We start from the raw sequence: 18003 nt of genomic DNA, 5'->3' as shown, positions 1-18003 counted from the left end.
TATGTACCTATCAGAGCCTGCTATTTACTATGTACCTATCAGAGCCAGCTATTTACTATGTACCTATCAGAGCCTGCTATTTACTATGTACCTATCAGAGCCTGCTATTTACTATGTACCTATCAGAGCCTGCTATTTACTATGTACCTATCAGAGCCTGCTTTTTACTATGTACCTATCAGAGCCTGCTTTTTACTATGTACCTATCAGAGCCTGCTATTTACTATGTACCTATCAGAGCCTGCTATTTACTATGTACCTATCAGAGCCTGCTATTTACTATGTACCTATCAGAGCCTGCTATTTACTATGTACCTATCAGAGCCTGCTATTTACTATGTACCTATCAGAGCCTGCTATTTACTATGTACCTATCAGAGCCTGCTATTTACTATGTACCTATCAGAGCCAGCTATTTACTATGTACCTATCAGAGCCTGCTATTTACTATGTACCTATCAGAGCCTGCTATTTACTATGTACCTATCAGAGCCTGCTTTTTACTATGTACCTATCAGAGCCTGCTATTTACTATGTACCTATCAGAGCCTGCTATTTACTATGTACCTATCAGAGCCAGCTATTTACTATGTACCTATCAGAGCCAGCTATTTACTATGTACCTATCAGAGCCTGCTATTTACTATGTACCTATCAGAGCCTGCTATTTACTATGTACCTATCAGAGCCTGCTTTTTACTATGTACCTATCAGAGCCTGCTTTTTACTATGTACCTATCAGAGCCTGCTATTTACTATGTACCTATCAGAGCCTGCTATTTACTATGTACCTATCAGAGCCAGCTATTTACTATGTACCTATCAGAGCCTGCTATTTACTATGTACCTATCAGAGCCTGCTATTTACTATGTACCTATCAGAGCCTGCTATTTACTATGTACCTATCAGAGCCTGCTATTTACTATGTACCTATCAGAGCCTGCTATTTACTATGTACCTATCAGAGCCAGCTATTTACTATGTACCTATCAGAGCCTGCTATTTACTATGTACCTATCAGAGCCAGCTATTTACTATGTACCTATCAGAGCCTGCTATTTACTATGTACCTATCAGAGCCTGCTATTTACTATGTACCTATCAGAGCCTGCTATTTACTATGTACCTATCAGAGCCTGCTATTTACTATGTACCTATCAGAGCCTGCTATTTACTATGTACCTATCAGAGCCTGCTATTTACTATGTACCTATCAGAGCCAGCTTTTTACTATGTACCTATCAGAGCCTGCTATTTACTATGTACCTATCAGAGCCAGCTATTTACTATGTACCTATCAGAGCCTGCTATTTACTATGTACCTATCAGAGCCTGCTATTTACTATGTACCTATCAGAGCCAGCTTTTTACTATGTACCTATCAGAGCCTGCTATTTACTATGTACCTATCAGAGCCTGCTATTTACTATGTACCTATCAGAGCCTGCTATTTACTATGTACCTATCAGAGCCTGCTATTTACTATGTACCTATCAGAGCCAGCTATTTACTATGTACCTATCTGGGACTAAATGTAAAGTTTACTATGTGCCTGTCTGGGACTAAATGTAAAGTTTACTACGTGCCTGTCTGGGACTAAATGTAAAGTTTACTACGTGCCTGTCTGGGACTAAATGTAAAGTTTACTACGTGCCTGTCTGGGACTAAATGTAAAGTTTACTATGTGCCTGTCTGGGACTAAATGTAAAGTTTACTATGTGCCTGTCTGGGACTAAATGTAAAGTTTACTACGTGCCTGTCTGGGACTAAATGTAAAGTTTACTACGTGCCTGTCTGGGACTAAATGTAAAGTTTACTACGTGCCTGTCTGGGACTAAATGTAAAGTTTACTATGTGCCTGTCTGGGACTAAATGTAAAGTTTACTATGTGCCTGTCTGGGACTAAATGTAAAGTTTACTACGTGCCTGTCTGGGACTAAATGTAAAGTTTACTACGTGCCTGTCTGGGACTAAATGTAAAGTTTACTACGTGCCTGTCTGGGACTAAATGTAAAGTTTACTATGTGCCTGTCTGGGACTAAATGTAAAGTTTACTACGTGCCTGTCTGGGACTAAATGTAAAGTTTACTATGTGCCTGTCTGGGACTAAATGTAAAGTTTACTATGTGCCTGTCTGGGACTATAGATAGGGCTTAAGGTTAAGCACATTTTACGGAGGTCCTGAGACTGCAGTTTATTATATAGGGGAACCTGCTAGATGATGTTTAAACACATTTTGCTGAGGTCTACCATTTCATTTATGTAAACGTTTAATTATTATACTGCATTGTATAGGACTGTTGTGTAATTCTACACAGACACCTTGTTCCAATTAAACACTGAACTATAGAGACATTTCCTTTACAACAAGGCTGTGTGCAGTTCTAGTCTCTGGGCATACTGTAAAACTATCTGTAGGATTACCCCCGTCAGTACTCAGAGGGATTATGTTCTGTAGGCTACCTTAAATGGTTGACATTATTAAGTTCCAGTCTGTAGGTTAACTTAAATGGTTGACATTATTAAGTTCCAGTCTGTAGGTTAACTTAAATGGTTGACATTATTAAGTTCCAGTCTGTAGGTTAACTTAAATGGTTGACATTATTAAGTTCCAGTCTGTAGGTTAACTTAAATGGTTGACATTATTAAGTTCCAGTCTGTAGGTTAACTTAAATGGTTGACATTATTAAGTTCCAGTCTGTAGGTTAACTTAAATGGTTGACATTATTAAGTTCCAGTCTGTAGGTGAACTTAAATGGTTAACATTTAAAGAACATTTTGTATTACACTGTAATTACACCCCAACACCTCTCTCCTGCATGTGGCAAAATGTATCTTGTTATTAGGACAATATGGCATGCCTGCTCTCCAATCCAGACATGTCTGAATGTACAAAACAAGAAGAACACCACCCACTTTTGCCATTGACACAGCCTCAATTCGTTGGGGCATGGACTCTTCAAGGTGTCGAAAGCGTTTCACAGGGACGCCGATCAATGCTGACTCTAATGCTGAGTCTGGAGGCGAACTCACTGTTTAATCATAGGATTCCCCATCATCTTTATTCTGAGGCATTACACTACGGTCTGTAGCATACCTTTAATGGGTGGCATACATTCTGTACCTTTAATGGGTGGCATACATTCTGTACCTTTAATGGGTGGCATACATTCTGTACCTTTAATGGGTGGCATACACTCTGTACCTTTAATGGGTGGCATACACTCTGTACCTTTAATGGGTGGCATACACTCTGTACCTTTAATGGGTGGCATACACTCTGTACCTTTAATGGGTGGCATACACTCTGTACCTTTAATGGGTGGCATACACTCTGTACCTTTAATGGGTGGCATACACTCTGTACCTTTAATGGGTGGCATACACTCTGTACCTTTAATGGGTGGCATACACTCTGTACGTTTAATGGGTGGCATACATTCTGTACCTTTAATGGGTGGCATACACTCTGTACCTTTAATGGGTGGCATACACTCTGTACCTTTAATGGGTGGCATACATTCTGTACCTTTAATGGGTGGCATACACTATGTACCTTTAATGGGTGGCATACACTCTGTACCTTTAATGGGTGGCATACACTCTGTACCTTTAATGGGTGGCATACACTCTGTACCTTTAATGGGTGACATACATTCTGTACCTTTAATGGGTGGCATACACTCTGTACCTTTAATGGGTGGCATACACTCTGTACCTTTAATGGGTGGCATACACTCTGTACCTTTGAATGGGTGGCATACACTCTGTACCTTTAATGGGTGGCATACACTCTGTACCTTTAATGGGTGGCATACACTCTGTACCTTTGAATGGGTGGCATACACTCTGTACCTTTAATGGGTGGCATACACTCTGTACCTTTAATGGGTGGCATACACTCTGTACCTTTGAATGGGTGGCATACACTCTGTACCTTTAATGGGTGGCATACATTCTGTACCTTTAATGGGTGGCATACACTCTGTACCTTTTAATGGGTGGCATACACTCTGTACCTTTAATGGGTGGCATACACTCTGTACCTTTAATGGGTGGCATACACTCTGTACCTTTAATGGGTGGCATACACTCTGTACCTTTAATGGGTGGCATACACTCTGTACCTTTAATGGGTGGCATACACTCTGTACCTTTGAATGGGTGGCACACTCTGTACCTTTAATGGGTGGCATACACTCTGTACCTTTAATGGGTGGCATACACTCTACTCTGTACCTTTAATGGGTGGCATACACTCTGTACCTTTAATGGGTGGCATACACTCTGTACCTTGAATGGGTGGCATACACTCTGTACGTTTAATGGGTGGCATTTACTCTGTACCTTTAATGGGTGGCATACATTCTGTACCTTTAATGGGTGGCATACACTCTGTACCTTTATTGTGTGGCATATTTTCTGTACCTTTAATGTGTGGCATATTTTCTGTACCTTTAATGTGTGGCATTTAAAATCATTTTGTTGAGGCATTGCATTGACCTAATGAAAACATTGAATTTGGGCGTTAGCATTGGTGTTACTAGCATCGTGTTATGTATTGATGCTTCCTCTGACCTCATTCTCTCCATGCCAGCCAGAGGGTACCTGGCAGAATACGAAGATATCATCATCCAGAACTTTACCTCAGCTTTACCTCAGCTTCACCTCAGCCTCACCTCAGCTTCACCTCAGCTTCACCTCAGCTTTACCTCAGCTTCACCTCAGCTTCACCTCAGCCTCACCTCAGCCTCACCTCAGCTTCACCTCAGCTTCACCTCAGCCTCACCTCAGCTTCACCTCAGCTTTACCTCAGCTTTACCTCAGCTTCACCTCAGCTTTACCTCAGTCTCACCTCAGCCTCACCTCAGCTTTACCTCAGCTTCACCTCAGCTTCACCTCAGCCTAACCTACTCTTAGGCGTTACCTGGGTTTACACTTTCAGTGGTGGTGAGCTGTCTGTCTGTGAGTTTGTGTATGTGCAACATGCACAAGTGTGTGTGTTTGTGCATGCGTGTGCGTGTGCGTGCGCGTGCGCGTGCGCGTGTTTGTGTGTGTGTGTGTGTGTGTGTGTGTGTGTGTGTGTGTGTGTGTGTGTGTGTGTGTGTGTGTGTGTGTGTGTGTGTGTGTGTGTGTGTGTGTGTGTGTGTGTGTGTGTGTGTGTGTGTGTGTGTGTGTGTGTGTGTGCCGTGACCATAGGTAAGGAATTAATTGGTAATTTGTTTGTTCACCTGTCTGGGTTAGTTGTTTTTGTATTATATGTAACTATAATTGGCAGTGGCAACCTATCATTACAGAGACAGAAAAACATGACTCTGAAGTTGTTCAAGTCTACATACCAGCCAGGTTATTCCCTTAGGCAGTTTCACAACATTTACTTTTTATGATGTTGGCTTTTGATTACCATGAAACGCACACCTGATACACCAACCTTTATACGGTACACACACCTGAGAAATGAAAAGGTAAACAAAGAAGGCTACACACACACACACACACAACGCACACGCCGCACACAGACACACACACTGCACACGCCGCACACAGACACACACACACTGCACACACATGCACACACCCACACACACACATTAACACACACATACTGCACACACACACACACACACAACGCACACGCCGCACACAGACACACACACCGCACACAGACACACACACACACCGCACACACATGCACACACCCACACACACACACATAAACACACACATACTGCACACACACACACACACACACACACACACACACACACACACACACACACACACAAACACACACACACACACACACACACACACACACACACACACACACACACACACACACACACACACACACACACACACACACATAATGTCTCTCTCCTCTAATGTCTCTCTCCCTCCTCTAATGTCTCTCTCCCTCCTCTAATGTCTCTCTCCCTCCTCTAATGTCTCTCTCCCTCCTCTAATGTCTCTCTCCCTCCTCTAATGTCTCTCTAATGTCTCTCTCCCTCCTCTAATGTCTCTCTCCCTCCTCTAATGTCTCTCTCCCTCCTCTAATGTCTCTCTCCCTCCTCTAATGTCTCTCTCCCTCCTCTAATGTCTCTCTCCCTCCTCTAATGTCTCCCTCCCTCCTCTAATGTCTCTCTCCTCCTCTGTCTCTCTCCCTCCTCTAATGTCTCTCTCCTCCTCTAATGTCTCTCTCCTCCTCTAATGTCTCTCCCTCCTCTAATGTCTCTCTCCCTCTTCTAATGTCTCTCTCCTCTAATGTCTCCCTCCCTCCTCCTCTGTCTCTCTCCCTCCTCTAATGTCTCTCTCCCTCCTCCTCTGTCTCTCTCCCTCCTCCTCTGTCTCTCTCCCTCCTCTAATGTCTCTCTCCCTCCTCTAATGTCTCCCTCCCTCCTCTAATGTCTCTCTCCCTCCTCTAATGTCTCTCTCCTCCTCTAATGTCTCTCTCCCTCCTCTAATGTCTCTCTCCTCCTCTAATGTCTCCCTCCCTCCTCTAATGTCTCTCTCCCTCCTCCTCTGTCTCTCTCCCTCCTCTAATGTCTCTCTCCTCCTCTAATGTCTCCCTCCCTCCTCTAATGTCTCTCTCCCTCCTCTAATGTCTCTCTCCTCCTCTAATGTCTCTCTCTCTCCTCTAATGTCTCTCTCCTCCTCTAATGTCTCCCTCCTCCTCTAATGTCTCCCTCCCTCCTCTAATGTCTCTCTCCCTCCTCTAATGTCTCCCTCCTCTAATGTCTCTCTCCTCCTCTAATGTCTCTCTCCCTCCTCTAATGTCTCTCTCCCTCCTCTAATGTCGCTCTCCTCTAATGTCTCTCTCCCTCCTCTAATGTCTCTCTCCTCTAATGTCTCTCTCCCTCCTCTAATGTCTCTCTTCCTCCTCTAATGTCTCCCTCCTCTAATGTCTCTCTCCCTCCTCTAATGTCTCTCTCCTCCTCTAATGTCTCTCTCCCTCCTCTAATGTCTCCCTCCCTCCTCTAATGTCTCTCTCCCTCCTCTAATGTCTCTCTCCCTCCTCTAATGTCTCTCTCCCTCCTCTAATGTCTCTCTCCTCCTCTAATGTCTCCCTCCCTCCTCCTCTGTCTCTCTCCCTCCTCTAATGTCTCTCTCCTCTAATGTCTCTCTCCCTCCTCTAATGTCTCTCTCCCTCCTCTAATGTCTCTCTCCTCCTCTAATGTCTCTCTCCCTCCTCTGTCTCTCTCCCTCCTCTAATGTCTCCCTCCCTCTTCTAATGTCTCTCTCCCTCCTCTAATGTCTCCCTCCTCTAATGTCTCCCTCCCTCTTCTAATGTCTCCCTCCCTCTTCTAATGTCTCTCTCCCTCCTCTCATGTCTCCCTCCCTCTTCTAATGTTTTTCTCCCCTTTAACTAAGAACCTGTTTTGTACATTTCCCTGCCAGGGGAAAGGAGACCCCAAGTGGTTCCCAGTCAGCAGTGATTGTTAATGGATGAGCAGTTTCTTCCAGACAAACAGGCTTGGTTTGACTGTCTGGGTTAGGGTTAGGGCTTAATCCTGTGGTTAGTGGTTAGGAATCAACTAAGTTAATAGGGTCTTTACTGGGCTTCCCTGGGACACCAAGGAGCTGTCACGTTGAACTAGCCTGGGAGCTTCCCTGGGACACCAAGGAGCTGTCACGTTGAACTAGCCCGGGAGCTTCCCTGGGACACCAAGGAGCTGTCACGTTGAACTAGCCCGGGAGCTTCCCTGGGACACCAAGGAGCTGTCACGTTGAACTAGCCCGGGAGCTTCCCTGGGACACCAAGGAGCTGTCACGTTGAACTAGCCCGGGAGCTTCCCTGGGACACCAAGGAGCTGTCACGTTGAACTAGCCCGGGAGCTTCCCTGGGACACCAAGGAGCTGTCACGTTGAACTAGCCCGGGAGCTTCCCTGGGACACCAAGGAGCTGTCACGTTGAACTAGCCCGGGAGCTTCCCTGGGACACCAAGGAGCTGTCACGTTGAACTAGCCCGGGAGCTTCCCTGGGACACCAAGGAGCTGTCACGTTGAACTAGCCCGGGAGCTTCCCTGGGACACCAAGGAGCAGGAGCTGTTGAACAGATCGACCAGTGTGCGATTTACTTCCTCCTTTACACGTCCGTGCATTTGAGTGAGGAGGAGAGTAGCTTGGTCTGGGAATCAGTCACCAATTTCTCCTTCTTGTGTGTCCCCGCCTCCCCACCGAAAGTCTCACAACGGGTGTTTTCAAGATGTAAAATCCAGGAATAATCCCCTTTTGATGCATTTCCCCTTATGGACTATTTCAACAATGGACTAATAAAACAAATATCAAAAGACAGTTTTGTGGTCTGACCAGGATACTACAGGTACTATAGACTAAAGAGTTGTGGGGTCTGACCAGGATAATACAGGTACTATAGACTATAGAGCTGTGGGGTCTGACCAGGATAATACAGGTACTATAGACTAAAGAGCTGTGGGGTCTGACCAGGATAATACGGGTACTATAGACTATAGAGCTGTGGGGTCTGACCAGGATAATACAGGTACTATAGACTATAGAGCTGTGGGGTCTGACCAGGATAATACAGGTACTATAGACTATAGAGCTGTGGGGTCTGACCAGGATAATACAGGTACTATAGACTAAAGAGCTGTGGGGTCTGACCAGGATAATACAGGTACTATAGACTATAGAGCTGTGGGGTCTGACCAGGATAATACAGGTACTATAGACTAAAGAGCTGTGGGGTCTGACCAGGATAATACAGGTACTATAGACTATAGAGCTGTGGGGTCTGACCAGGATAATACAGGTACTATAGACTATAGAGTTGTGGGGTCTGACCAGGATAATACAGGTACTATAGACTAAAGAGCTGTGGGGTCTGACCAGGATAATACAGGTACTATAGACTATAGAGCTGTGGGGTCTGACCAGGATAATACAGGTACAATAGACTAAAGAGATGTGGGGTCTGACCAGGATAATACAGGTACTATAGACTAAAGAGTTGTGGGGTCTGACCAGGATAATACAGGTACTATAGACTAAAGAGATGTGGGGTCTGACCAGGATAATACGGGTACTATAGACTATAGAGCTGTGGGGTCTGACCAGGATAATACAGGTACTATAGACTATAGAGCTGTGGGGTCTGACCAGGATACTACAGGTACTATAGACTAAAGAGCTGTGGGGTCTGATCAGGATAATACAGGTACTATAGACTATAGAGCTGTGGGGTCTGACCAGGATAATACAGGTACTATAGACTATAGAGCTGTGGGGTCTGACCAGGATAATACAGGTACTATAGACTATAGAGCTGTGGGGTCTGACCAGGATAATACAGGTACTATAGACTATAGAGCTGTGGGGTCTGACCAGGATAATACAGGTACTATAGACTAAAGAGCTGTGGGGTCTGACCAGGATAATACAGGTACTATAGACTATAGAGCTGTGGGGTCTGACCAGGATAATACAGGTACAATAGACTAAAGAGATGTGGGGTCTGACCAGGATAATACAGGTAGTATAGACTAAAGAGCTGTGGGGTCTGACCAGGATAATACAGGTACTATAGACTATAGAGCTGTGGGGTCTGACCAGGATAATACAGGTACTATAGACTATAGAGCTGTGGGGTCTGACCAGGATAATACAGGTACTATAGACTAAAGAGTTGTGGTGTCTGACCAGGATAATACAGGTACTATAGACTAAAGAGATGTGGGGTCTGACCAGGATAATACAGGTACTATAGCCTATAGAGCTGTGGGGTCTGACCAGGATAATACAGGTACTATAGACTATAGAGCTGTGGAGTCTGACCAGGATAATACGGGTACTATAGACTATAGAGCTGTGGGGTCTGACCAGGATAATACAGGTACTATAGACTATAGAGCTGTGGGGTCTGACCAGGATAATACAGGTACTATAGACTATAGAGCTGTGGGGTCTGACCAGGATAATACGGGTACTATAGACTAAAGAGTTGTGGGGTCTGACCAGGATAATACAGGTACTATAGACTATAGAGCTGTGGGGTCTGACCAGGATAATACAGGTACTATAGACTATAGAGCTGTGGGGTCTGACCAGGATAATACAGGTACTATAGACTATAGAGCTGTGGGGTCTGACCAGGATAATACAGGTACTATAGACTATAGAGCTGTGGGGTCTGACCAGGATAATACAGGTACTATAGACTATAGAGCTGTGGGGTCTGACCAGGATAATACAGGTAGTATAGACTATAGAGCTGTGGGGTCTGACCAGGATAATACAGGTACTATAGACTATAGAGCTGTGGGGTCTGACCAGGATAATACAGGTACTATAGACTATAGAGCTGTGGGGTCTGACCAGGATAATACGGGTACTATAGACTATAGAGCTGTGGGGTCTGACCAGGATAATACAGGTACTATAGACTAAAGAGCTGTGGGGTCTGACCAGGATAATACAGGTACTATAGACTAAAGAGCTGTGGAGTCTGACCAGGATAATACGGGTACTATAGACTAAAGAGCTGTGCGGTCTGACCAGGATAATACAGGTACTATAGCCTATAGAGCTGTGGGGTCTGACCAGGATAATACAGGTACTATAGACTATAGAGCTGTGGGGTCTGACCAGGATAATACAGGTACTATAGACTATAGAGCTGTGGGGTCTGACCAGGATAATACAGGTACTATAGACTAAAGAGCTGTGGGGTCTGACCAGGATAATACAGGTACTATAGACTATAGAGCTGTGGGGTCTGACCAGGATAATACAGGTACTATAGACTATAGAGCTGTGGGGTCTGACCAGGATAATACAGGTACTATAGACTAAAGAGCTGTGAGGTCTGACCAGGATAATACAGGTACTATAGACTATAGAGCTGTGGGGTCTGACCAGGATAATACAGGTACTATAGACTATAGAGCTGTGGGGTCTGACCAGGATAATACAGGTACTATAGACTAAAGAGCTGTGGGGTCTGACCAGGATAATACAGGTACTATAGACTATAGAGCTGTGGGGTCTGACCAGGATAATACAGGTACTATAGACTAAAGAGCTGTGGGGTCTGACCAGGATAATACAGGTACTATAGACTATAGAGCTGTGGGGTCTGACCAGGATAATACAGGTACTATAGACTATAGAGCTGTGGGGTCTGACCAGGATAATACAGATACTATAGACTATAGAGCTGTGGAGTCTGACCAGGATAATACGGGTACTATAGACTATAGAGCTGTGGGGTCTGACCAGGATAATACAGGTACTATAGACTATAGAGCTGTGGGGTCTGACCAGGATAATACAGGTACTATAGACTATAGAGCTGTGGGGTCTGACCAGGATAATACGGGTACTATAGACTAAAGAGTTGTGGGGTCTGACCAGGATAATACAGGTACTATAGACTATAGAGCTGTGGGGTCTGACCAGGATAATACAGGTACTATAGACTATAGAGCTGTGGGGTCTGACCAGGATAATACAGGTACTATAGACTATAGAGCTGTGGGGTCTGACCAGGATAATACAGGTACTATAGACTATAGAGCTGTGGGGTCTGACCAGGATAATACAGGTACTATAGACTATAGAGCTGTGGGGTCTGACCAGGATAATACAGGTAGTATAGACTATAGAGCTGTGGGGTCTGACCAGGATAATACAGGTACTATAGACTATAGAGCTGTGGGGTCTGACCAGGATAATACAGGTACTATAGACTATAGAGCTGTGGGGTCTGACCAGGATAATACGGGTACTATAGACTATAGAGCTGTGGGGTCTGACCAGGATAATACAGGTACTATAGACTAAAGAGCTGTGGGGTCTGACCAGGATAATACAGGTACTATAGACTAAAGAGCTGTGGAGTCTGACCAGGATAATACGGGTACTATAGACTAAAGAGCTGTGCGGTCTGACCAGGATAATACAGGTACTATAGCCTATAGAGCTGTGGGGTCTGACCAGGATAATACAGGTACTATAGACTATAGAGCTGTGGGGTCTGACCAGGATAATACAGGTACTATAGACTATAGAGCTGTGGGGTCTGACCAGGATAATACAGGTACTATAGACTAAAGAGCTGTGGGGTCTGACCAGGATAATACAGGTACTATAGACTATAGAGCTGTGGGGTCTGACCAGGATAATACAGGTACTATAGACTATAGAGCTGTGGGGTCTGACCAGGATAATACAGGTACTATAGACTAAAGAGCTGTGAGGTCTGACCAGGATAATACAGGTACTATAGACTATAGAGCTGTGGGGTCTGACCAGGATAATACAGGTACTATAGACTATAGAGCTGTGGGGTCTGACCAGGATAATACAGGTACTATAGACTAAAGAGCTGTGGGGTCTGACCAGGATAATACAGGTACTATAGACTATAGAGCTGTGGGGTCTGACCAGGATAATACAGGTACTATAGACTAAAGAGCTGTGGGGTCTGACCAGGATAATACAGGTACTATAGACTATAGAGCTGTGGGGTCTGACCAGGATAATACAGGTACTATAGACTATAGAGCTGTGGGGTCTGACCAGGATAATACAGATACTATAGACTAAAGAGCTGTGGGGTCTGACCAGGAAAATACAGGTACTATAGACTAAAGAGCTGTGGGGTCTGACCAGGATAATACAGGTACTATAGACTAAAGAGCTGTGGGGTCTGACCAGGATAATACAGGTACTATAGCCTATAGAGCTGTGGGGTCTGACCAGGATAATACGGGTACTATAGACTAAAAGGCTGTGCGGTCTGACCAGGATAATACGGCTAACCTGCTTTCCAAGCTATTACGTCTCATTTGGCTTCCCTTAGTATCTTCACATGTAACATTACAGAATGAGTTGGTTGAAAAATAACTGATTTGTTTCAAAATGTGGAGATTAGCAATACCTATTGGATGAATTCATTCATTATAGATTGTACGTTACTCTGGAACGACTGACTGTGTTGAATGGGCTCTCCATTCAGTCCTTACTGGTCCTTGTACGTCATTGTGTCAGCGGGTGGGCTGATAGCACGTGTACCTATCAAATGGCTATTCCATGTATAGTGCTCTACTTTTGACCAGATCCCTATGAGTCCTGGTCAAAAGTAGTGCGCTATACAGGGAATGGGGTATGCCATTTGGGACACAGATGTGCAGGAGAGTCTATTAAAGCACTAACTCGTTAACAGGAAGTGGAAGGGCTGCGTGTCAGATAGGGTTTCCTGTTAGAAAGAACACTGAATATAATTACTCTCTTTTGTTTTCTATGCATGTTTTTTCTGGTACATTGCTTTGTGGCCTGATTGATTTATGTTACGTAATCATGTCTCATGTAAAGGCAGGTCGTTGTATTGATCTTGTATGAACACTTGGTTGTGTGAAATACCTAAAGTTTGGTGTTTATCTGTTAAGTCTAAGAGCAGTTACTGAATTAGTAAAAATATACTTTGATGTAACTTAGATAAACATGCAATCTAATCATAGCTTATCAATGTGTCAGTAAGAACATATTGTGTGTTGACATAGCACTCTATACAGGATAGAGTGTCATTTTCTATTTATTTGACCAGGTAAAAGGTACAGCAATGACCTGGGGAATAGTTACAGGGGAGAGGAATGAGCCAATAGGAAGCTGGGGATGATTAGGTGGTCATGAGGACCAGAGGTTAACACCACTACTCTTACGATAAGCGTCATGAGATCTTTAGTGACCACAGAGAGTCAGGACACCCGTTTAACGTCCCATCCGAAAGGTAGCACCCTACACAGGGCAATGTCCCCAATAACTGCCCTGGGGCATTGGGATATTTTATTTGGGGGGGGGGGGGGGGTGGGCCTGGGAATAGGAGAACCACCTATTGACCATGCAACACCACTTACCAGCAGCATCTGGTCTCCCATCCAGGAACCAACCAGAACCAACCCTGTTTAGCTTCAGAGGAAAGCCAGCACTGGGATGCAAGGTGGTATACTGCTGGTGTACAGTGCATACTCTATGAATGGGGTTTTGGGAAAAAAGTGTTGTAGTACTACTAGTCTACCACTAGTGGTGCTCTAACCCCTCTCTTCAGCTCCCTGGGTGAATGCAGGTGTTCTTTCCCTTTCTGCTGAACTAAAAACCGACACAGCCTCCCTCTATTGGCAGCAGATCAGTAGAATTGGTCAGTGGACTCTCAGGCCTACAACTTGCCAACTAAACACCCACTTGCAGAATATCCCACAGATCAGTGAAAAAGATATCTGGCGTACGTGACTCCGTCTATTCAGTAGTAGGTCAAGTACACACGCAGATCCTCTCTGTCGAAAGGTAGTTATTGTATTAAACACAACAGTAGGTTGTAAAAAAAAACAGTACTTACATTTTTGATGTCTCGACTTTTTGAAATGCCTGTAAGTCATATATACTGTAGTAACAGTGAGGTAGAAGGCACCAGTAAAGATGTTGTTTTACTGGTGGTTATTTCAATGAGTTGGGCGTAGTGTGCCTTGCCTCTCTGAAGTCATGGCATCACACCAAGAACACTAAAGCTGTTTTTATTCATCCCAGTTAATAATAAGTCTTTAAAAGCTGGTAGAAAGCCGTACGTAATTATCCTGCCCTTTAGATTTCCCTAAAGGAACATCCCAATTATTACCCTCGCCTTTATGGAACAGTTGGAGTCACCTACTGACTGAGATTCCTGGAATGGCCCCATTGGCCTAAAAAATTGTTGAGAAATATGTGTGGAATTATTAATTTAGTTTCAGAACAAGGTATTTCCACAAACGGTGTGGTGCTGAACATGACACTGAAGAAAAATAACAACATAGATATTCTGTAGTGTTTGATAAATACTGAAGGAGCGGCTAATATACTTTAGCTTACATTGCATTCAGTTGGATCTGAAATGAGCTGTATTGTAGGGTGTAGGCCCTATGGAAAGTAATAACTCCAGGAGGTTTTACCATCACGCTCTAGGACTGCGTGAGAGAGGGAGAGAGGGAGAGAGAAGGTGTGTGAGTTAGACAGAGAGAGAGTGATAGAGAAGAGAAAGGGGAAAGGGGGGATAACTAGTCAGTTGTCCAACTGAATGCATTCAACTGAAATGTGTCTTCCACATTTAACCCAACCCCTCTGAATCAGAGAGGGGCTGCCGTAATCAACATCCACGTCTTGAGACAGAAACACAGAGAGAACACATTTATTGCAGTACAAAGCGTCCCGTGAAGGTAACAGTACTGTGCTCCTGCATCCCCCTCATGACCCACTTTGTAGTAGGAGATGTACAAGACACTCACCAGATTCGGTGTTAAATAACAAGGATGAGAAATGCTAGCAAATCATTTTAGATGATTTTTTTAGATTCTAGAAATCAACAACAATTACTGTCTTGAATAATGACGATATCACTGACCCTATTGACATTTAGGGAGAGGGACTCCAACCTATTAACCAATGTATGGTAGTAACCAAAAGCATGGATTAAAGTAGACGTTTTTTTGTGGGTGACGTGGAAACTTTCTAATTTTTGAAAGTATTGTATTTGCACTTTGGATTTTTCAGTAGGCTTGTGGAAAACGGATTCATATTGCTCTTGTTGCAATCCTCTCTAAAGAAGGCATTAAGACTTTGTTTAAAGATCGATGTTAGTAATTATGTGTTCTGCTGCAACAGAATGAAGACAGAATGAAGTCCTGGTCCAAGTTAAGTCCTCCTTTGGTTCCAAAGACATTCCGTTATTTTGTGCTATTTTTGTTATTGTTGATCAAACATGCATGTTAGCAATACTGCCAACAATTCTGCAACAGAATCGTGACAAGTTGTGAGCTAAGGTCCAAGCCAAGTCCATTGGTTCCAGACATTCCGTCTCCTTGTGCTCCTTGTTCTCTTCATATGAAGTGGCTGTGACTCATTCCTTTAGTGTTTTTTTCATAGCCTTTTGTTCTGGGCGTGCGCCAGTGACCGTACTTTGAACCAGCAGCTGGAACAGGGCTGTACAGCCAAATAGCTGAAGCGTTGTTTTTGCTTTCTCTGCAGGTCTATGACCGACTCTGTGCTAAGCGGCTGCTAACTAACCCCAGCGTCTATCCTGCCCGTGTTGCCAAGCAAGTGACTCTGAGACCCGCACTCCCTCTCAGCCCCACAACAGTAACGGACTCTCCTACGTTGCATCCCAAATGGTACCCTATACCCTATGTAGTTCACTACTTTCACCAGGTCCCTGTTCAAAAGTAGCACACTATGTAGGGATTAGGGTGCGATTTGAGATGCAGACCTAGTCCTAGTATGATCTGCAGGGGCTCTGACTAACTGATATTTAGAACAACTGACTGTCTGACTGCTAGCTGGCTCTGACTAGCTGCTAGCTGTAATGACTGGCTGGCTGCTAGCTGGCTCAGACTAGCTGCTAGCTGTAATGACTGGCTGGCTGCTAGCTGGCTCTGACTAGCTGCTAGCTGGTGCTGACTAGCTGCTAGCTGTAATGACTGGCTGGCTGCTAGCTGGCTCTGACTAGCTGCTAGCTGGCTCTGACTAGCTGCTAGCTTAAATTACTGGCTGGCTGCTAGCTGGCTCTGACTAGCTGCTAGCTGGAATGACTGGCTGGCTGTTTGTTCCAGACACTCAACTTTGGCCACACCCTCACAGTTCCACACAAATGTTGTTTGTGTCTGTTTGATGAGTTCAACAAGAAGTCATTGTTTAGTCTTGGGAGGACTGTTCTATCCCCCAACCACAACCCACAAATATGCATATTTTTGGTCAGCCTGTACAGTCATTATTCTTTATTTCATAACAACATCTGTTCTCATATTCCCTTTCACCTTGCGTTTGTTTGCACCACGCTCTTGTTGACAGTGCTAATATGCACAGTACTGTGCTATGTCCTGTTCGCAAGTCATAACTTGTGACTATTTGGACATAGAGTCAGATTCTATCATCTATGTGTAAGGCTTCCTATTGTAGGTTACTAGGATCCTATTTACATCTGTTTGCAAACATTACAATTCAACATTACCTCAGTAGTTAAACCAGCAGTAAACTTGGTGGAAAGGCAGTGATTTCTTGGAGAACGACAACGTACTACAGCCTCCTGTTATGACAATCGCCCATTGATGTTGTTATCACAGGAAAACAAGCGTGATAAATACCTTAGCGTTTATAAATAGGGTTAATAGAAGCTGCCTGGTTAATCCCTAAAAAACAAAGTTTAGTACCCGAGAACAAAGATTAAGTTCAAAGAGAACTTTATTTTCGAGAACATTTAGCAGTATGTTTACTTGTTTCTAATGTTGTTTTCACAGTTGACTAGATGCTTTCCATGATTTCAGCTCTAAAAATAATGTTCTACTTCCCATAAGAAAAACGAACTGGTGCTAACAGACTCCATATGTTCTTTCTCCACCTTCTTCATGTGTATGTGTTTCCCAAATGGCACCCTATTCCCTTTTTAGTGCACTAGGACCCATTGCCACTGGTCAAAAGTAGTATACACTTTAGTGAATAGGGTGCAATTAGGGATGTAACTCTTACTTACTGCCAAGTCAACAGTCGTGTTTTAGAGAGTCAGGCGAGTTCACGGGAAAGAATGCCAGTTCATATGAAACGACCTGCTTGATTTTTTATTTTTTTAATAAGAATAGGTCAAAGGTGAAAACAATGTGTCAAAATGGGTTTACAGTTTAGGTTGTGGCAAAGGTTAGACAATCATACACTAATATAATTGTTTGGTACTGAAGTAAAAAAATAAAAAAGGCTTCCCAATAGCCTTTTTAGATGTGCTACAATTCTGTCAATGATTTTTGTTGCTATTCACCATACCGGTACAATATTGTCTTTAAGACACTGGCAAACACCATGTCATGCTATACTATAGACCTATCCTGTGTAAACGCTCAGCCATTACCCAATCTCAGCCATTACCCAATCCGACTGTAGTCAGTTGAATAGCAGTAGCTTTATAACTGTTGAGGTGGGAACAGTGTGTGTAATTCCTGATGAGACGTCTCAACACAGGGTTACGCAG

The sequence above is a fragment of the Salvelinus alpinus genome, chromosome 4 (assembly GCF_045679555.1).
Source record: "Salvelinus alpinus chromosome 4, SLU_Salpinus.1, whole genome shotgun sequence".
NCBI lineage: Eukaryota > Metazoa > Chordata > Actinopteri > Salmoniformes > Salmonidae > Salvelinus > Salvelinus alpinus.
Note: the sequence above shows the minus strand (reverse complement) of the source record.